Raw genomic sequence first — 23522 nt, 5'->3', positions numbered from 1 at the left:
ATACAATTAAAATTAAAACAAAAAACCAGTGTTGGCTACCTCCTCCTCAACCGCAGTTTCCACCTACACCGCCACATCCACCGCCTCCTCAACCTCCTACTCCATATGGACCTTGTCCTCCTAGATCAAGATTATTATTGTTTTATTTTTTATGTATTTTATGTTATTTAAAGTCATTTTCCTATCCACATTTGTTTTTGCAGAGCACTTGCCATGCTCTTAACCACATGTTGATGCCATTTGCAGCCCTCTAGCCCTTTCCATGACTTTTTTACAGCCATTTTAGTGTTCCAAAGTTCGGGTCCCCATTGACTTCAATGGGGTTTGGCTTCGGGGTCAAGTTCAGGTCAAGTTCGGGTCCCGAACTTGAACTTTTTTGTGAAGTTGTCCGAACCCGTCAAACCCAAACATCCAGGTATCCGCTCAACTCTAGTCATAAGCTTATGGCAAGGATGTCAAATGTAGTGTTTTCCGAAATACTTCCTAGTACCATGAGCCACACTGCAAAGGCCACAGGGAGAAAGACTTATTGCAGAACTAGACTGCCCTCTCTGTCGGCTACAGGTTCTCTTAGGGATGGGCTGCACCTCAATGGAGAAGGTGCAGCCTTTTTTGAGGTAGAAGATGGCTAGAAGGTTGGAGAAGTGTTTAAACTAGGGACTGGGGGAGAGAAATTATATTATAGGAGGCGAAGATAGTTCAGATAGAGACCTGAGGCAAGGTAAGGCTACTTTCACACTAGCGTTCTGCTGTCCGCTCGTGAGCTCCGTTTGAAGGAGCTCACGAGCGGAGCAGAACGCTTCCGTCCAGTCCTGATGCAGTCTGAATGGATGTGGATCCGCTCAGACTGCATCAGTCTGGCGGCGTTCAGCCTCCGCTCCGCTCGCCTCCGCACGGCCAGGCGGACAGCTGAACGCTGCTTGCAGCATTCAGCTGTCCGCCTGGCCGTGCGGAGGCGTGCGGATCCATCCAGACTTACAATGTAAATCAATGGGAATGGATCCGCTTGAAGATGACACCATATGGCTCAATCTACAAGCGGATCCGTCCCCCATTGACTTTACATTGAAAGTCTGAACGGATCCGCTCAGGCTACTTTCGCACTTAGAAATTTTTCTAAGTTATTAATGCAGACGGATCCGTACTGAACGGAGCCTCCATCTGCATTAATATGAGCGGATCCGTTCAGAACGGATTCGATCAAACGCAAGTGTGAAAGTAGCCTTATGAAACTGGAGAGGAGTGGAAGGAGGGACTATAAGAGTTCATACGAAAAAAGTGTAGGGTAAAAAATATACAAAAACCTCTTAACTGTAGGTATACTAATACCAGAAGCCTGACTAATAAAACTGGTGAACTGGAAGTAGTAATGTCTGAGGAGAAATATGATGTAGTGGGAATAACTGATAGCTATGACCGGGCAATTAACATACAAGGCAACAGTCTGTTTAGAAAGGATTGTCAAAACCGGAGGGAAGAGGGGTTTACCTTTATGTGAAGTCCTAACACCCACACTCCAAGAATACTGTAAGTGAGGGAAATGAAAATGTGGAGTCACTGTGGATAGAAATACAGGAGGAAAAATCTATAATAAAAAAATGATATTAGTTTGCTATAAGCACCTAATATACCAGAGTTCACAGAAAATATACTACTAAAGGAGATAGATGACGTGTAAAATCATTATGAGGTTGTTATTATGGGAGACTTCAACAACCCACATATAGACCGGGAAGCTGAAACCTGTAGATCTCATAAAGGAAACAACTACCTCTTCCAACTTGTTCTGGACCTGACCAGAGGGACGGCCATACTGGACCTATTACAAACCCAATAGACCTGATAGAACAACAGATGGTTAACACTGGCGCTTTGTAGCGCTGGAGTCCTAGATTCAAATCTGACCAAGGACAACATCTGCATGGATTTTATATGTTCTCCCCATTTTTGTGTGGGTTTCCTCAAAGTACTCTGGTTTTCTCCTACACTTCAAAGACTTACTGATAGTGAACTGATTGTGAGCCCCATTAGGGATAGCTAATGTGTATAAAGCACTGCAGAATATAGCAGCACTATATAAGTACATAAAATAAATAAATATCATAAAATAATAACCTTCTAATTGTCATTCAAAAGAGTGTTTCTTCTAGGAGGCACAAAAACACCAAACTTCAAAAAGCTAAATTTGACCAGCAAAGAGAGGCCAATGGCCTATTTAACTTGGATAATCTTGGTAACCATATCACGACCGCACATTGACTATAAATTGCCTGTGGGTGGTCGTCTATCCATGAATGGACATTTTGGAACGTCCATTCAGAGATGGCAGCTGCACGCTAATTGTGCAGCTGCTGAGTGGGGGACCGCTGCCCGTGACAGCAGGGCACCCCAGAGAGAAGGCATGGACCGTTCTTCGGTGTCCCTGCCTTCTAGATCATTGTATACACTATGCTATGCAATTCCTGTCCTGGGCTGGTGGTCATGTGACTGCCAGGGCCAGGAGAATGCAGGAGAGTCTTCCACATACCTTTATCAGCCCTGCACTGAGGCAGTAAAGCATTGTATACTGCTGTACAGTCTCTATGGGGGGTGTATTTCCCCAGTAACTGGGGTTACTATGTCAACCATAGTTATAGGATAAATCAATAGTGAAAAAAAAATAGTGAAGTTAAATGTCCCCCAGTGGTCTTGTATGACCTTATGGTGGACGCAAAGTGTAAAAAAAAAAAATATAATAAATAAAATAAAAAAAGGTTTCATATGTAAGAAACAAAACAAAAAAAAAACAATTCATAAACTAAAAAAATAGAAAAATTAGATTTTTTTTATAAAATAGACATATTTGGTATTACCGCGGCTCTATAAAGATATCACATGATCCACCCCGTCCGACACACTATAAAAATAAATAAATAAAAACTGTCAAAAAAAGCCATTTTGTCACCTTACATCACAAAAAGTGCAACACCAAGTGATCAAAAAGGCGTATGTCCCATAAAATAGTACCAATAAAACCATCACCTCATCCCACAAAAAATGAGCCCCTACATAAGAGCTGTAGCTCACAGAACATGGACACTTTAAAACATGATTTTATTGTTAAAAAAATGCTATTATTGTGTTAAAGTGAAATAAATAAATAAAATATACATATTAGGTATCACCATGTCTGTAACAACCAGCTCTAAAAATATCAAGTGACCTAACCCCTCAGGTAAACACTTAAAAAATAAAAAATAAAAATAATAATAATAATAATAATAATAATAAAAACAGTGCCAAAAAAAGCAATTTTTTTTGTCACCTTTCATCACAAAAATTGAACACCAAGCGATCAAAAAACAAAGCGATATACATGTTTACAAAATACAACATATTGCAATATTGTTTTCCTGCTACACACTCAAACATTTTTTTTCTTTTATTTGTCATGTTTGGAGATCATACTTTACACTGGATCTAATATTAATACACCAACAACCCTAAACTCCCTCCCGCCCCCCCCCCCCCCCCCTATAGTCGGCCAGACAAATTTAACAGTGACGGCAAACTTCACTATCACCACGAGCCCTAAGTAACTGATTAATTAAGTAGCTAATTAAAAACTGTTTAACTGCTACATTTGGATACATTTAAAGCTGTATTAACTTTATGGCGAAGTAACCATAAATAACACTACGAGATAATCTGCATCGAATGAGACATTTCATTAATTATTCTTAACAATGCTGTGGAACGTATCTAATTAGCAGAAGTGAGTGAGCTCCCACCAACTGCATATAGAGGGACCGAGACTGCAATTGTTTATTTGATATATTTATCTTATGTACATTTATATAGTGTCCATATATGATTTAAAGTATTTTATATATTTTTTTATAAAATTTTAGGAAGAAATAAATGTGGATATACTAATAACTAAGAACTGGCCATTTACTAAAAACTGTGCTAAAGAAACCAATTTTTCGGTCACCTTGCACCATAAAGTGTAATAATGAATGATCAAAAAATCATATGCACCCAAAAATACCCAAACCAATAAAAATTGAAACTTTTCCTGCAAAAAACGAGTCCCTGCACAAGACGATAAGCAGAAAAATAAATTATGGTGTTTAGAAAAAAATGGAGACACAATTTTTTTTTAAAATGCTTTATTATGTACAACTGAAACAAACAAAGTAGACATAGTTTATATCATTGCATCCATAACAACCTTCTCTATATAAATAGCACATGATCAACCTGTCATATGAATGTTGTAAAAAATAAAAACTGTGTCAAAACAGCCATTTTTTGGTTACCTTGCTTCACAAAAAAATATAAAATATCGAGCAATTAAAAATCATATGTACCCCCAAAATAGCACCAATAAAACTGGCACCTTATCCCCTAGTTTCCAAAATGGGGTCACTTTTTGGGAGTTTCTACTGTAAGGGTGCATCAGGGGGGCTTCAAATGGGACATGGAATCTAAAAACCGGTTCAGCAAAATCTGCCTTCCAAAAACCATATGGTGCTCCTTTAATTCTGCTCTCTGCAGTGTGCCCTTACATCAGTTTACAACCACATGTGGGGTGTTAATGTAAACCACAAAATCAGGGTAATAAATATTAAGTTTTGTTTGGCTGTTAACCCTCGATGTGACTTCAGAACTGAACTGGTCCCTAAAAAAAGTTGACTTTGGAAATTGTCTTAAAAATTTAAAAATTGCTTCAAAAATTCTAAACCTTCTAACGTTCATTAAAAAAAAATTACATTACCAAAATGATGCCCACATAAAGTAGCTATATGGGGAATGTTAATTGGGGAATAAGCATTGAAAAACTATAAGGAAAAAAAATAGAATATCTAAAAGACAAATAAAAGCAGCAAAACTGGAGACAGAGAAAATACAACTAACCCTAAAATGTTCTTCAATTATATGAATGTATAAGGTATGTAAAAAGTATTGAATGCATTAGCTCTTTACAGAATGATGAGGGGGAAGTTGTAGAGAAATACAAGGAGAAAGCAAAGCTATTGAATTGTTTTTTTCTCCACCTTATTTACTGAAAAAAATTAACTTTTTTCCCATTAAAAGTGGCCTGTCTGACACAGGAATAAGTGTAGCAGCAGCTTCTTAAAAAGATTTAAAAAGATAAATCGCTGGGAGCAGATGGCATACACTCCCATATCCTAAGAGAATTAAAGTTACAGACAGACCCTTATTTCTAATATTTAAGGATTCTATACAGGGAGTGTTCCACGGGATTGGCACTTACCAAATGTCCTGCCAATATTAAAAAAGGGGTAAAAAAAAAGCCTGTAAACTAATGGTGTGTCTAGGGTGTTTAGCACCTGAGGCAGTTCTCTGGCACCCCTCCCCCCCAATAATTTAAAAAATTATACCCCCGCACAGTTGTATTGCCCTCATTGTACAACCTTTACAGCAGTTTTGTCCAGATATGTGCCCCCTCATGGTAGTTGTGCCCACACTATTACCCCTCACAGTATTTATGCCCTCACTGTACAACTTTCACAGCAGTTATGTCCATATTGTGTCTCTGAAAGTACTTTTCCTTTCATTGTGCCCCCTTCACAGTAGTTATGCCTTCATTGTACCGCCCTCACAGTAGTTATGCCCTATCTGTGCCCCTTTCACAGTAGTGCCATCTGTGCGCCTTCATAGTTATGCCCACACTGTGCCCCTATAACAGTAGTAATACCCTATCTGTCCCTTCAGTGTAGTAATGTCCATTGTATCCCCTTCACAGTAATAATGTCTACTCTGTGCCCCATAACAGTTATACCCTCCCCCTTCACAGGTGTAATGCCCTCTGTGCCTCCTTCACAGGAGTAATGCCCTCTGTGCCTCTTTCACACTAGTAATGCCCTATGTACTCCCTACATAGTAGTAATGCCCATTGTGCCCCATTCATAGTAATAATGCCCATTGTGCCCCTTCATTGTAATAATACCCATGTTGTCCCATTCATAGTATCAATGCCCTCTGTGCCCCCTTTAATAGTAGTAATGCCCCCTGTCTCTCCTTTATAGTAGTAATGCCCTCTGTGCCCCTTTCATAGTAGAAATTCCCTCTGTGCCGTCCTCCATAGTAAAAATTGCCCATTGTGCCTCCTGTGTTAAAAACAAAAACACAGTAACTACTTATATTTTCCTGTTCCTGAAGCTCAGATCCAACTCTCCCCTGCAGACACAGATCACTCTGCAGCACTGTGTGGGAGGAACTTTGGTAGATTCCCAGGCTGCAGGCTCCTCCAATACAGTTCAGCAGCGGGATCTGTGCTTGCAGGCTGAATGGAGCAGGGAACAGAAGGCTCCTGTTTCACCATTCAGTGCAGGGGAGATAGGGAGCTGAGTGACAGGAGAGCAGCTCCCGGCGCTACAGCAATGATTGCTTCCATCTGTATTGATGGAAGCGCTCATTGCTTCGGCACCCCTCTGAGAGCGGGCACGCTGGGCGAAGTGCCCCCCCCCCCCCCGCCTTAGCACGCCACTGCCATAAACTTTATGCCAGTAAGTTTAACATCTGTTAAGAGTAATTTGAAAGTTTGAAAGTTTTGTAAGAGATGCTATGTTGGAGTTCTTCAATGAAAATGGGTGAATTGTGCCATGTAAGCATGGCTTCACATGGAACCGGTCATCGGTCATGTTAACTAAATTAATCAGTTTGTATTAGGAAACAAGTTATAAACTTGACTGCAGCAAGTCAATGGATATCATGTATTTCTTAACTTGTCCAAAACATTTGATACTAAGCCACATAAACAGTTTGTGTATATAAAATGAGAATGATTGGACTGGGAGAAAATGTCTGTATGTGGGTAAGTAACTGGCTCAGTGATAGAAAACAGAGGATGGTTATTAACGGTACACACTCAGATTGGGTCACTGTCACTAGTGGAGTACCACAGGGGTTAGAATTGGGCCCTATTCTCTTCAATATATTTATTAATGATCTTGTAAAAGGCTTGAACAGTGGAATATCAATTTTTGCAGATGACAAATTGTGTAAAGTTAATCAATAAGTTATGTGTATCCCAACAATTATGTCATTAAAAAATACAACTTGACCTGCAAAAAACAAGCCTATATGGCTACATTGATAGAAAAATATAATTTAGACCAAAAACAGGCTGATCAATAAGGGGTTAAAAATGATGATTTTGCATATTTCCACATCAAGTATCAATAGTGATATAAATCATAAACACATTACATAATGTTTTATCACATATCCTTTCTAATCCTTGTTACAAAAACAAATCATGGAGAAAGAAAAAGAAGCTACAATTAGTTATAAAAGAAAAGGGTATAATGGGTATAACTATAAATTCCTATGCTTTTATGGAAAAAGTAATAATGGAAATCATTTTAAAAGCTGCTGTGCAGTGGCACAAAAATATTAAATAGTCTGATGCATCATTTATTCTGGTAGTTCACTTTAAATGGCACAAGTGACCTTTAAAATCATAGGGAAATTGCAAACACTGTATTTCTCTGTGAATGATTTTCCCAGCTCGTTTTGCATTTGAACACTTATTATTTTTCTCATTAAAATGTTTTGTTTTTGCTTTTTAAAGCAGCCCATGTATTCTACATTATTTTTTTTTATTTTTTTTCAACCTTTGATGCAATTTTAACGGCAGTGTTAATAGGCATATTACATTGCGCAAGAAAGATTATACTTAATATTTTTTCTAAAACAAGGTAAAAGAAGCCTGAATAATAGTAGAGTGTGCTATCAAGTGAATCAAATTATCAGTTCTTCATAGTGCAAGCATGAAAGTGAATGCCATTTGAACTTCAGTTCTTTGTGTAAAAAAATTGAAAAGGCACAAAAATGGGAATGCAAAATTATTTCTAATTTTTAAGTAAAATACGTAAATTAGTGGTATCCTATTTGAGTAATAATTGCATTAAAACTAGTTTTTACTGACATCTGCCATAAAAAAATCTCTAATTATATTAGAAAAGAAAATGTAAGCCTTTTATATGGTTTTAGAGAAGTTTTTAAATCCAATAGCGCTAAATCATTTAGAGAGTCAAGGAGAGGCGTATAAGATTTGGGTTAGTTCCTAACAGTGGTCTACATTTGTTATTATTATGGCTACATTAAACCAAAATTTTACACATTTTCAATGCATATTGGGCACATTGCATTTTAGACATGTTTATGAAGCAAGCAAGTCGTGAAAAAAAAATCATTGAGTGTTGTCTGCTGGGGTTGTGGCGTCATTAAAATGGGCGTAGTTTTGTGTGACAACAGTGTAGCTTAACCCCTTATGGATCGGGCTCATTTTCACCTTAAGGACAAGGCCATTTTTTGCAAATCTGATTAATGTCACTTTATGTGTGAATAACTTTAAAACACTTTCACTTATCCATGCCATTCTGAGATATATTTTTTTTCCGTCACATATTGTACATCAGGTCACTTTTATGGAGTTTATACTCTAGGGGTGCATCAGGGGTTATTCAAATGGGACATGGTGTCCAAAAAAAGGCCATCAAAATCTGCCTTCCAGAAACCATATGGTGAGCCTTTCCTTCTGCGCCCTGCCGTTTAGTCATACAGCAGTTTATGACCACATAGAGGGTGTTTCTGTAAACTGCCCTGCAGAATCAGGGTAATAAATATTAATTTTTGTATGGCTGTTAACCCTTGCTTTGCTACTGAAAAAAAAACAGATTACAATGGAAAAATTGCCCAAAAATAGCTGATTTTGCACCATTTTTATTTTATTATTTTGGCTGTATTTATCTGAGGGGTTAGGTCATGGAGTATTTTTATAGAGCAGATTCTTACGGATGCAGCAATACCTAATATGTCTACTTTTTAAAATTCATTTAGGTTTTAAACTATATTATCCTATTTTAAACAAAAAAATAAAAAAGAACATTTTAGTATCTCCATAGTCTTTTTTTTTTTAGTTTATAGACGATTATCTTAGGTAGGGGATCATTTTTTGCGGGATGAGAGGACTGTTTTATTGGCACTATTTTGGGGAGCATATGACTTTTTGATCTCTTGCTATTATACTTTTTGTGATATAGGGTGACCAAAAATACCTTTTTTTGCACAGTTTTTATTTTATTTTTTTGACCATGTTCATCTGAGGGGTTAGGTCATGGGGTATTTTTATAGAGCAGATTGTTACGGATGCGGCAAAACCTAATATGTAATACTTTTTTATTTATTTAAGTTTTACTAAATAATATTTTTGAGAAAATGTTTTTGTTTTAGTGTCTCAAGTCTGAGAACCATAGTTTTTTTTTTTTTTTTCGATTGTCAGTGGCTAAATGGAATTAAAATTGGGAAGGGGAATATACATTTAATACTCCATGGAAGTGTGGTACTCCCTGAAGCAAACAATAATGCAGAGGCCCGGATGATCGAGGCACATGTCACACTGAGTGGTGGTGACCTTCCGTATCACCCGCCTGTGACACACTCTAAACCTTTTTTTTGGGTCCATCCCTTATTTCCAGTATGGGGGACCACACCTGGAAAGTATTGGCAAGGGACAATCCAGCCTGCTCTTTCCCGGTCAGAAAAGATCAGGGCCTTGAGGACTGCCTCATAGAACTGGAGAAATTTCCCTGTGCTGCCAGCACTCTGAGACAGCACAAAATAGTTGTACAAGGCAACCTGTACCAAGTAGACTGCAACTTTTTTGTACCATGTCTGGGTTTTGCGCGTGGCGTTATATGGCTTGAGGACTTGATCAGAGAGATCAACTCCTTCCATATACTGATTAGATTGTAGTTGATGATACAATCGAGCTTGAGGACCGTTGCCATGGTACCTCGCACAGGGACAGGGGTGATGACGTTACTGTGAATTGTGGACAGTACAAGGACATCCCTCTTGTCCTTATAGCTGACCAGTAACAGGTTTCCACTGGTAAGGGCAAGGGTCTCACCCCTGGGAATAGGTACCTGGAGGGGGTGGGTAGGGAGTACACACTGATTTTTCTGCACGGTCCCACAAGCGGATGTCGATCTAGTGGCGAGGGACTGGAACAAGGGGATACTAGTATAAAAGTTATCCATGTACAGGTGGTAACCCTTATCTAGCAGTGGGTGCATAAGGTCCCACACAAGTTTACCGCTAACACCCAGAGTGGGGGGACATTCTGGTGGTTGAATACAGGAATCTCGCCCCTCGTACACACACAACTTGTAGGTGTACCCTGAGGTACTCTCACAAAGTTTGTACAGCTTCACGCCATACCTCGCCAGCTTAGAGGGAACATGCTGGGAGAAATTGAGTCTCCCCTTGAAAGCAACAAGAGACTAATCAACTGTGACCTCCCTTCCAGGTAAATAGGCCTCAAAAAATTTGGCCCTAAAGTGATCGATGACCAGCCTGATTTTGTACAGGCGGTCATAGGCAGGATCACCTTGGAGGGGGGAAGGGGGGGAAGGGGGGGAAGGGGGGGGACATGCTGCATTATCTGCATAATGCAGGCATTTCTGAATGGCCTCAAAACGGGAACGTGTCATGGCCATACTGTAAAGTGGAGTCTGGTAGAGGACATCCCACGCCATTAATGCCTGCCCCAAAACGTTATCTCGGCTGTACTGACCAGAGTTCAGCCACCGGTCTTAGCCAAAGTTAGTTCAAGCACCAAGGGGACGTACGAGGCCTGGAGGTTTGGGTCAGGACAGGCGGCAATCAAGCAAAGTCAGCAAACAAGATCTGAGGTCAGGGGCAGACGGCAAACAGGCAAAGTCCAAAAAAGAAGTCCGAGGTCAGATGCAGGGGGCAGAAAGCAAAGTCCAGGAGTACAATAGCAGGATTCGGTACACAGGAAGGCAGACAAGATAAACACCTTTGTACAGGTTCTAGACAGGCTAGACACTGAGGTTGCTCAGGCAACTTCCTGTAGTAGGACGTGCCTTTAAATATATGCTGCAATCCAGCCATAGGCTGCTGAGACAGAGGGCCTGTGTGTATGTTGCCTCTTAGGTGAAGAGAGACACACCCATGCAAGCTTCAGCACCAGTTCAAGTTTACAGCAGCAAGGAAACACTGGCATGGATCACATGTAGCAGATTTAACCACCTTAACCCCCCCCTAGCTTAAACACCCTTAATGACCAGACCACTTTTTACTATTCTGCACTACACTACTTTCACCGTTTATTGCTCGGTCATGCAACTTACCACCCAAATGAATTTTCACCTCCTTTTCTTCTCACTAATAGAGCTTTCATTTGGTGGTATTTCATTGCAGCTGACATTTTTACTTTTTTTGTTATTAATCGAAATTTAATGAAATTTTTGCAATAAAATAACATTTTTCACTTTCAGTTGTATTTTTTTTTTAAAGAACGACATCTGTATATACATTTTTTGCAAAATTTATTGTTCTACATGTCTTTGATAGAGTTGAGCGAACACCTGGATGTTCGGGTTCGAGAAGTTCGGCCGAACATCCCGGAAATGTTCGGGTTCGGGATCCGAACCCGATCCGAACTTCGTCCCGAACCCGAACCCCATTGAAGTCAATGGGGACCCGAACTTTTCGGCACTAAAAAGGCTGTAAAACAGCCCAGGAAAGAGCTAGAGGGCTGCAAAAGGCAGCAACATGTAGGTAAATCCCCTGCAAACAAATGTGGATAGGGAAATGAATTAAAATAAAAATTAAATAAATAAAAATTAACCAAAATCAATTGGAGAGAGGTTCCATAGCAGAGAATCTGGCTTCCCGTCACCCACCACTGGAACAGTCCATTCTCAGATATTTAGGCCCCGGCACCCAGGCAGAGGAGAGAGGTCCCGTAACAGAGAATCTGTCTTCATGTCAGCAGAGAATTAGTCTGCATGTCATAGCAGAGAATGAGGCTTCACGTCAGCCACCACTGCAACAGTCCATTGGCATATATTTAGGCCCAGCACACACACAGGCAGAGGAGAGAGGTCCCGTAACAGAGAATCTGGCTTCATGTCAGCAGAGAATCAGTCTGCATGTCATAGCAGAGAATCAGGCTTCACGTCAGCCACCACTGCAACAGTCCATTGTCATAAATTTAGGCCCAGCACCCAGGCAGAGGAGAGAGGTCCCGTAACAGAGAATCTGGCTTCATGTCAGCAGAGAATCAGTCTTCATATCATAGCAGAGAATCAGGCTTCACGTCACCCACCACTGTAAGAGTCAATTTTCATAAATTTAGGCCCAGAACCCAGGCAGAGGAGAAAGGTCCCGTAACAGACAATCTGGCTTCATGTCAGCAGAGAATCAGTCTTCATATCATAGCAGAGAATCAGGCTTCACGTCACCCACCACTGTAAGAGTCAATTTTCATAAATTTAGGCCCAGAACCCAGGCAGAGGAGAAAGGTCCCGTAACAGACAATCTGGCTTCATGTCAGCAGAGAATCAGTCTTCATATCATAGCAGAGAATCAGGCTTCACGTCACCCACCACTGTAAGAGTCAATTTTCATAAATTTAGGCCCAGAACCCAGGCAGAGGAGAAAGGTCCCGTAACAGACAATCTGGCTTCATGTCAGCAGAGAATCAGTCTTCATATCATAGCAGAGAATCAGGCTTCACGTCACCCACCACTGTAAGAGTCAATTTTCATAAATTTAGGCCCAGAACCCAGGCAGAGGAGAAAGGTCCCGTAACAGACAATCTGGCTTCATGTCAGCAGAGAATCAGTCTTCATATCATAGCAGAGAATCAGGCTTCACGTCACCCACCACTGTAAGAGTCAATTTTCATAAATTTAGGCCCAGAACCCAGGCAGAGGAGAAAGGTCCCGTAACAGACAATCTGGCTTCATGTCAGCAGAGAATCAGTCTTCATATCATAGCAGAGAATCAGGCTTCACGTCACCCACCACTGTAAGAGTCAATTTTCATAAATTTAGGCCCAGAACCCAGGTAGAGGAGAAAGGTCCCGTAACAGACAATCTGGCTTCATGACAGCAGAGAATCAGTCTGCATGTCATAGCAGAGAATCAGGCTTCACGTCAGCCACCACTGCAACAGTCCATTGTCATAAATTTAGGCCCAGCACCCAGGCAGAGGAGAGAGGTCCCGTAACAGACAATCTGGCTTCATGTCAGCAGAGAATTAGTCTGCATGTCATAGCAGAGAATCAGGCTTCATGTCAGCCACCACTGCAACAGTCCATTGGCATATATTTAGGCCTAGCACACAGGCAGAGGAGAGGTTCATTCAACTTTGGGTAGCATCGCAATATAATGGTAAAATGAAAATAAAAATAGGATTGAATGAGGAAGTGCCCTGGAGTCCAATAATATATGGTTATGGGGAGGTAGTTAATGTCTAATCTGGACAAGGGACGGACAGGTCCTGTGGGATCCATGCCTGGTTCATTTTTATGAACGTCAGCTTGTCCACATTGGCTGTAGACAGGCGGCTGCGTTTGTCTGTAATGACGCCCCCTGCCGTGCTGAATACACGTTCAGACAAAACGCTGGCTGCCGGGCAGGCCAGCACCTCCAAGGCATAAAAGGCTAGCTCTGGCCACGTGGACAATTTAGAGACCCAGAAGTTGAATGGGGCCGAACCATCAGTCAGTACGTGGAGGGGTGTGCACACGTACTGTTCCACCATGTTAGTGAAATGTTGCCTCCTGCTAACACGTTGCGTATCAGGTGGTGGTGCAGTTAGCTGTGGCGTGTTGACAAAAGTTTTCCACATCTCTGCCATGCTAACCCTGCCCTCAGAGGAGCTGGCCGTGACACAGCTGCCTTGGCGACCTCTTGCTCCTCCTCTGCCTTGGCCTTGGGCTTCCACTTGTTCCCCTGTGACATTTGGGAATGCTCTCAGTAGCGCGTCTACCAACGTGCGCTTGTACTCGCGCATCTTCCTATCACGCTCCAGTGCAGGAAGTAAGGTGGGCACATTGTCTTTGTAGCGTGGATCCAGCAGGGTGGCAACCCAGTAGTCCGCACAGGTTAAAATGTGGGCAACTCTGCTGTCGTTGCGCAGGCACTGCAGCATGTAGTCGCTCATGTGTGCCAGGCTGCCCAGGGGTAAGGACAAGCTGTCCTCTGTGGGAGGCGTATCGTCATCGTCCTGCCTTTCCCCCCAGCCACGCACCAGTGATGGACCCGAGCTGCGTTGGGTGCCACCCCGCTGTGACCATGCTTCATCCTCATCCTCCTCCACCTCCTCCTCATCCTCGTCCTCCTCGTCCTCCAGTAGTGGGCCCTGGCTGGCCACATTTGTACCTGGCCTCTGCTGTTGCAAAAAACCTCCCTCTGAGTCACTTCGAAGAGACTGGCCTGAAAGTGCTAAAAATGACCCCTCTTCCTCATCCTCCTCCTCCTCCTCCTGGGCCACCTCCTGTTCCATCATCGCCCTAAGTGTTTTCTCAAGGAGACATAGAAGTGGTATTGTAACGCTGATAACGGTGTCATCGCCACTGGCCATGTTGGTGGAGTACTCGAAACAGCGCAACAGGGCACACAGGTCTCGCATGGAGGCCCAGTCATTGGTGGTGAAGTGGTGCTGTTCTGTAGTGCGACTGACCCGTGCGTGCTGCAGCTGAAACTCCACTATGGCCTGCTGCTGCTCGCACAGTCTGTCCAGCATGTGCAAGGTGGAGTTCCACCTGGTGGGCACGTCGCATATGAGGCGGTGAGCGGGAAGGCCGAAGTTACGCTGTAGCGCAGACAGGCGAGCAGCGGCAGGATGTGAACGCCGGAAGCGCGAACAGACGGCCCGCACTTTATGCAGCAGCTCTGACATGTCGGGGTAGTTGTGAATGAACTTCTGCACCACCAAATTCAGCACATGCGCCAAGCAAGGGATGTGCGTCAAATTGGCTAGTCCCAGAGCTGCAACGAGATTTCGCCCATTATCACACACCACCAGGCCGGGCTTGAGGCTCACCGGCAGCAACCACTCGTCGGTCTGTTGTTCAATACCCCGCCACAACTCCTGTGCGGTGTGGGGCCTGTCCCCCAAACATATGAGTTTCAGAATGGCCTGCTGACGTTTACCCCGGGCTGTGCTGAAGTTGGTGGTGAAGGTGTGTGGCTGACTGGATGAGCAGGTGGAAGAAGAGGAGGAGGAAGCCGAGAAGGAGGAGGTGGCAACAGGAGGCAAAGAATGTTGCCCTGCGATCCTTGGCGGCGGAAGGACGTGCGCCAAACAGCTCTCCGCCTGGGGCCCAGCTGCCACTACATTTACCCAGTGTGCAGTTAGGGAGATATAGCGTCCCTGGCCGTGCTTACTGGTCCACGTATCTGTGGTTAGGTGGACCTTGCTACAGATGGCGTTGCGCAGTGCACACTTGATTTTATCGGATACTTGGTTGTGCAGGGAAGGCACGGCTCTCTTGGAGAAGTAGTGCCGGCTGGGAACAACATACTGTGGGACAGCAAGCGACATGAGCTGTTTGAAGCTGTCTGTGTCCACCAGCCTAAATGACAGCATTTCATAGGCCAGTAGTTTAGAAATGCTGGCATTCAGGGCCAGGGATCGAGGGTGGCTAGGTGGGAATTTACGCTTTCTATCAAATGTTTGTGAGATGGAGAGCTGAACGCTGGCGTGTGACATGGTTGAGACGCTTGGTGACGGAGGTGGTGGTGGTGGTGTTGGTGGTACATCCCCTGTTTGCTGGGCGGCAGGTGCCAACGTTCCTCCAGAGGCGGAGGAAGAGGCCGAGGCGGCAGCAGCAGAATAGGCCGAGGCGGCAGCAGCAGAAGAGGTAGCAGGGGGAGCCTGAGTGACTTCCTTGGTTTTAAGGTGTTTACTCCACTGCAGTTCATGCTTTGCATGCAGGTGCCTGGTCATGCAGGTTGTGCTCAGGTTCAGAACGTTAATGCCTCGCTTCAGGCTCTGATGGCACAGCGTGCAAACCACTCGGGTCTTGTCGTCAGCACATTGTTTGAAGAAGTGCCATGCCAGGGAACTCCTTGAAGCTGCCTTTGGGGTGCTCGGTCCCAGATGGCGGCGGTCAGTAGCAGGCGGAGTCTCTTGGCGGCGGGTGTTCTGCTTTTGCCCACTGCTCCCTCTTTTGCTACGCTGTTGGCTCGGTCTCACCACTGCCTCTTCCTCCGAACTGTGAAAGTCAGTGGCACGACCTTCATTCCATGTGGGGTCTAGGACCTCATCGTCCCCTGCATCGTCTTCCACCCAGTCTTGATCCCTGACCTCCTGTTCAGTCTGCACACTGCAGAAAGACGCAGCAGTTGGCACCTGTGTTTCGTCATCATCAGAGACATGCTGAGGTGGTATTCCCATGTCCTCATCATCAGGAAACATAAGTGGTTGTGCGTCAGTGCATTCTATGTCTTTCACCGCTGGGGAAGGGCTAGGTGGATGCCCTTGGGAAACCCTGCCAGCGGAGTCTTCAAACAGCATAAGAGACTGCTGCATAACTTGAGGCTGAGACAGTTTCCCTGGTATGCATGGGGGTGATGTGACAGACTGATGGGGTTGGTTTTCAGGCGCCATCTGTGCGCTTTCTGCAGAAGACTGGGTGGGAGATAATGTGAACGTGCTGGATCCACTGTCGGCCACCCAATTGACTAATGCCTGTACCTGCTCAGGCCTTACCATCCTTAGAACGGCATTGGGCCCCACCATATATCGCTGTAAATTCTGGCGGCTACTGGGACCTGAGGTAGTTGGTACACTAGGACGTGTGGATGTGGCAGAACGGCCACGTCCTCTCCCAGCACCAGAGGGTCCACTAACACCACCACGACCATGTCCACGTCCGCGTCCCTTACTAGATGTTTTTCTCATTGTTATGGTTCACCACAACAACAAATATATTATTTGGCCCAATGTATTGTATTCAAATTCAGCGGGATATAAATTTGAGGCCTAGTATTTAGGCGCTGGGTGACCGGTATGGATTTAGTGACAGAATTAGACTTGGAAATGCACAGAAGCGTGTGTGTGAAGTTATTCTGAATGACCCTATGTGCACCTTCAATATTATATACCCTTTTAGGGATAGATTTCAAATAGCTCTGATATAGCAGAAACCACTAAATTATGAAATTGCTAAATTGGGAATTGTACTTCAACCCAGAACAAAAAATGTGCTTTGACGGACACTAAATATCTTGCCCAGCAACAACAGTACAGCGGTGGGTAACGAGAGATTTAGAGGGATTTAAATTTGAGGCCTAGTATTTAGGCGCTGGGTCACCGGTATGGATTTAGTGACAGAATTAGACTTGGAAATGCACAGAAGCGTGTGTGTGAAGTTATTCTGAATGACCCTATGTGCACCTTCAATATTATATACCCTTTTAGGGATAGATTTCAAATAGCTCTGATATAGCAGAAACCACTAAATTATGAAATTGCTAAATTGGGAATTGTACTTCAACCCAGAACAAAAAATGTGCTTTGACGGACACTAAATATCTTGCCCAGCAACAACAGTACAGCGGTGGGTAACGAGAGATTTAGAGGGATTTAAATTTGAGGCCTAGTATTTAGGCGCTGGGTCACCGGTATGGATTTAGTGACAGAATTAGACTTGGAAATGCACAGAAGCGTGTGTGTGAAGTTATTCTGAATGACCCTATGTGCACCTTCAATATTATATACCCTTTTAGGGATAGATTTCAAATAGCTCTGATATAGCAGAAACCACTAAATTATGAAATTGCTAAATTGGGAATTGTACTTCAACCCAGAACAAAAAATGTGCTTTGACGGACACTAAATATCTTGCCCAGCAACAACAGTACAGCGGTGGGTAACGAGAGATTTAGAGGGATTTAAATTTGAGGCCTAGTATTTAGGCGCTGGGTCACCGGTATGGATTTAGTGACAGAATTAGACTTGGAAATGCACAGAAGCGTGTGTGTGAAGTTATTCTGAATGACCCTATGTGCACCTTCAATATTATATACCCTTTTAGGGATAGATTTCAAATAGCTCTGATATAGCAGAAACCACTAAATTATGAAATTGCTAAATTGGGAATTGTACTTCAACCCAGAACAAAAAATGTGCTTTGACGGACACTAAATATCTTGCCCAGCAACAACAGTACAGCGGTGGGTAACGAGAGATTTAGAGGGATTTAAATTTGAGGCCTAGTATTTAGGCGCTGGGTCACCGGTATGGATTTAGTGACAGAATTAGACTTGGAAATGCACAGAAGCGTGTGTGTGAAGTTATTCTGAATGACCCTATGTGCACCTTCAATATTATATACCCTTTTAGGGATAGATTTCAAATAGCTCTGATATAGCAGAAACCACTAAATTATGAAATTGCTAAATTGGGAATTGTACTTCAACCCAGAACAAAAAATGTGCTTTGACGGACACTAAATATCTTGCCCAGCAACAACAGTACAGCGGTGGGTAACGAGAGATTTAGAGGGATTTAAATTTGAGGCCTAGTATTTAGGCGCTGGGTCACCGGTATGGATTTAGTGACAGAATTAGACTTGGAAATGCACAGAAGCGTGTGTGTGAAGTTATTCTGAATGACCCTATGTGCACCTTCAATATTATATACCCTTTTAGGGATAGATTTCAAATAGCTCTGATATAGCAGAAACCACTAAATTATGAAATTGCTAAATTGGGAATTGTACTTCAACCCAGAACAAAAAATGTGCTTTGACGGACACTAAATATCTTGCCCAGCAACAACAGTACAGCGGTGGGTAACGAGAGATTTAGAGGGATTTAAATTTGAGGCCTAGTATTTAGGCGCTGGGTCACCGGTATGGATTTAGTGACAGAATTAGACTTGGAAATGCACAGAAGCGTGTGTGTGAAGTTATTCTGAATGACCCTATGTGCACCTTCAATATTATATACCCTTTTAGGGATAGATTTCAAATAGCTCTGATATAGCAGAAACCACTAAATTATGAAATTGCTAAATTGGGAATTGTACTTCAACCCAGAACAAAAAATGTGCTTTGACGGACACTAAATATCTTGCCCAGCAACAACAGTACACCGGTGGGTAACGAGAGATTTAGAGGGAATTAAATTTGAGGCCTAGTATTTAGGCGCTGGGTCACCGGTATGGATTTAGTGACAGAATTAGACTTGGAAATACACAGTAGCGGGTGTGTGTGAAGTTATTCTGAATGACCCTATGTGCACCTTCAATATTATATACCCTTTTAGGGATAGATTTCAAATAGCTCTGATATAGCAGAAACCACTAAATTATGAAATTGCTAAATTGGGAATTGTACTTCAACCCAGAACAAAAAATGTGCTTTGACGGACACTAAATATCTTGCCCAGCAACAACAGTACAGCGGTGGGTAACGAGAGATTTAGAGGGAATTAAATTTGAGGCCTAGTATTTAGGCGCTGGGTCACCGGTATGGATTTAGTGACAGAATTAGACTTGGAAATGCACAGAAGCGGTGTGTGTGAAGTTATTCTGAATGACCCTATGTGCACCTTCAATATTATATACCCTTTTTGGGATAGATTTCAAATAGCTCTGATATAGCAGGAACCACTAAATTATGAAATTGCTAAATTGGGAATTGTACTTCAACCCAGAACAAAAAATGTGCTTTGACGGGCACTAAATAACTTTCCCAGCTACAACAGGACAACGGTAACGAGAGATTTAGAGGGATTTAAATTTGAGGCCTAGTATTTAGGCGCTGGGTGACAGGTATGGGTTTAGTGACAGAATTAGACTTGGAAATACACAGTAGCGGGTGTGTGTGAAGTTATTCTGAATGACCCTATGTGCACCTTCAATATTATATACCCTTTTAGGGATAGATTTCAAATAGCTCTGATATAGCAGAAACCACTAAATTATGAAATTGCTAAATTGGGAATTGTACTTCAACCCAGAACAAAAAATGTGCTTTGACGGACACTAAATATCTTGCCCAGCAACAACAGTACACGGTGGGTAACGAGAGATTTAGAGGGAATTAAATTTGAGGCCTAGTATTTAGGCGCTGGGTCACCGGTATGGATTTAGTGACAGAATTAGACTTGGAAATACACAGTAGCGGGTGTGTGTGAAGTTATTCTGAATGACCCTATGTGCACCTTCAATATTATATACCCTTTTTGGGATAGATTTCAAATAGCTCTGATATAGCAGGAACCACTAAATTATGAAATTGCTAAATTGGGAATTGTACTTCAACCCAGAACAAAAAATGTGCTTTGACGGGCACTAAATAACTTTCCCAGCTACAACAGGACAACGGTAACGAGAGATTTAGAGGGATTTAAATTTGAGGCCTAGTATTTAGGCGCTGGGTGACAGGTATGGGTTTAGTGACAGAATTAGACTTGGAAATACACAGTAGCGGGTGTGTGTGAAGTTATTCTGAATGACCCTATGTGCACCTTCAATATTATATACCCTTTTTGGGATAGATTTCAAATAGCTCTGATATAGCAGAAACCACTAAATTATGAAATTGCTAAATTGGGAATTGTACTTCAACCCAGAACAAAAAATGTGCTTTGACGGACACTAAATATCTTGCCCAGCAACAACAGTACAGCGGTGGGTAACGAGAGATTTAGAGGGAATTAAATTTGAGGCCTAGTATTTAGGCGCTGGGTCACCGGTATGGATTTAGTGACAGAATTAGACTTGGAAATACACAGTAGCGGGTGTGTGTGAAGTTACTCTGAATGACCCTATGTGCACCTTCAATATTATATACCCTTTTTGGGATAGATTTCAAAGAGCTCTGATATAGCAGGAACCACTAAATTATGAAATTGCTAAATTGAGAATTGTATTTCAACCCAGAACAAGAAATGTGCTTGAACGGACACTAAATAACTCGCCCAGCTACAGCACTAGGGACAGATTTAGCTGGATATAAATTTGAGGCCTAGTATTTAGGCGCTGGGTGACCGGTATGGATTTAGTGACAGAATTAGACTGGGATATGGCCAAAAAATGAACAGACTATTGCTGGTTAAATGCACTTGGTGTGACAGCTTCACCCTGATGTAGGCTTTAGCCAAAAAACAACCACACCATTGAGGGTTAAATGCACTTGGTGACAGGCGCAGCTTGCCCCTGATTTTGTATATGGCCAAAAAATGAACAGACTATTGCTGGTTAAATGCACTTGGTGTGACAGCTTCACCCTGATGTAGGCTTTAGCCAAAAAACAACCACACCATTGAGGGTTAAATGCACTTGGTGACAGGCGCAGCTTGCCCCTGATTTTGTATATGGCCAAAAAATGAACAGACTATTGCTGGTTAAATGCACTTGGTGTGACAGCTTCACCCTGATGTAGGCTTTAGCCAAAAAACAACCACACCATTGAGGGTTAAATGCACTTGGTGACAGGCGCAGCTTGCCCCTGATTTTGTATATGGCCAAAAAATGAACAGACTATTGCTGGTTAAATGCACTTGGTGTGACAGCTTCACCCTGATGTAGGCTTTAGCCAAAAAACAACCACACCATTGAGGGTTAAATGCACTTGGTCGCAGCTTGTGCTGGCGCACCACAAGACACAAAATGGCCGCCGATCACCCCAGAAAAATGAGACTGACAAACGGTCTGTGCAGCCTAAAAACAGTGAGCAATTGAGGATCAGCAGCTCAATGATCCACAGCTGCAGATCGATCAGTTAATCAAGTCCTTTGGAGGAGTTAATCTGCCTAATCTCGCCCTACTGTCGCAGCCGCAACCTCTCCCTACGCTAATCAGAGCAGAGTGACGGGCGGCGCTATGTGACTCCAGCTTAAATAGAGGCTGGGTCACATGGTGCTCTGGCCAATCACAGCCATGCCAATAGTAGGCATGGCTGTGATGGCCTCTTGGGGCAAGTAGTATGACGCTTGTTGATTGGCTGCTTTGCAGCCTTTCAAAAAGCGCCAAGAAAGCGTCACAAAAGCGCGAAGAAAGCGACGAACACCGAACCCGAACCCGGACTTTTACGAAAATGTCCGGGTTCGGGTCCGTGTCACGGACACCCCAAAATTCGGTACGAACCCGAACTATACAGTTCGAGTTCGCTCATCCCTAGTCTTTGATAAAAAAAAAAATATGTTTGGGTAAAAAAAATGGTTTGGGTAAAAGTTATAGCATTTACAAACTATGGTACAAAAATGTGAATTTCCGCTTTTTGAAGCAGCTCTGACTTTTTGAGAACCTGTCATGTTTCTTGAGGTTCTACAATGCCCAGACAGTAGAAAAACCCCACAAATGACCCCATTTCGGAAAGTAGACACCCTAAGGTATTCGCTCATGGGCATAGTGAGTTCATAGAACTTTTTATTTTTTGTCACAAGTTAGCGGAAAATGATGATTTTTTTATTAATTTTTTCTTACAAAGTCTCATATTCCACTAACTTGTGACAAAAAATAAAGACTTCCATGAACTCACTATGCCCATCATGAAATACCTTGGGGTGTCTTCTTTCCAAAATGGGGTCACTTGTGGGATAGTTATACTGCTCTGGCATTTTAGGGGCCCCAATGCGTGATAAGTAGTTTGAAATCAAAATCTGTAAAAAATGGCCTGTGAAATCCTAAAGGTGCTCTTTGGAATGTGGGCCCCTTTGCCCACCTAGGCTGCAAAAAAGTGTCACACATGTGGTATCGCCATACGTAAGGAGAAGATGGGCAATGTGTTTTGGGGTGTCATTTTACATATACCCATGCTGGGTGAGAAAAATAGCTTGGTCAAATGTCAACTTTGTATAAATAAATGGGAAAAGTTTTTTGCCAAGATATTTATCTCACCCAGCATGGATATATGTAAAATGACACCCCAAAACACATTGCCCTACTTCTCCTGAGTACGGCGATACCAGATGTGTGACACTTTTTTGCAGCCTAGGTGGGCAAAGGGACCCAAATTCCTTTCAGGAGGGCATTTTTAGACATTTGGATCCCAGACTTCTTCTCACGCTTTCGGGCCCCTAAAAATTCAGGGCAGTATAAATACCCCACGTGTGACCCCACTTTGGAAAGAAGACACCCCAAGGTATTCAATGAGGGGCATGGCGAGTTCATAGAAATATTATTTTTTGGCACAAGTTAGCGGAAATTGATTTTTTTTTGGTTTTTTTCTCACAAAGTCTCCCTTTCCGCTAACTTGGGACAAAAATTTCAATCTTTCATGGACTCAATATGCCCCTCAGCAAATACCTTGGGGTGTCTTCTTTCCAAAATGGGGTCATTTGTGGGGTGTTCGTACTGCCCTGGCATTTGAGGGTCTCCGCATTCATTACATGTATGGCCAGCATTAGGAGTTTCTGGTATTCTCCTTATATTGAGCATACAGGTAATGAGATTTTTTTTTTTCCGTTCAGCCTCTGGGCTGAAATAAAAAATGAACGGCACAGATTTCTTCATTCGCATCGATCAATGTGTCAATGTGGATGAAAAAATCTCTGCCCAAAAAAAAAAAGGAGGGAAAAAAGGCGTCTGCCAGGACATAGGAGCTCCGCCCAACATCCATACCCACTTAGCTCGTATGCCCTGGCAAACCAGATTTCTCCATTCACATCAATCGATGTGGATGAATAAATCATTGCTGGGATTTTTTTTTTTTTTACAAAGTGTTTGCCAAA

This window comes from Bufo gargarizans, chromosome 5 (genome assembly GCF_014858855.1).
Source record: "Bufo gargarizans isolate SCDJY-AF-19 chromosome 5, ASM1485885v1, whole genome shotgun sequence".
In the NCBI taxonomy this organism is placed as follows: domain Eukaryota; kingdom Metazoa; phylum Chordata; class Amphibia; order Anura; family Bufonidae; genus Bufo; species Bufo gargarizans.
Note: the sequence above shows the minus strand (reverse complement) of the source record.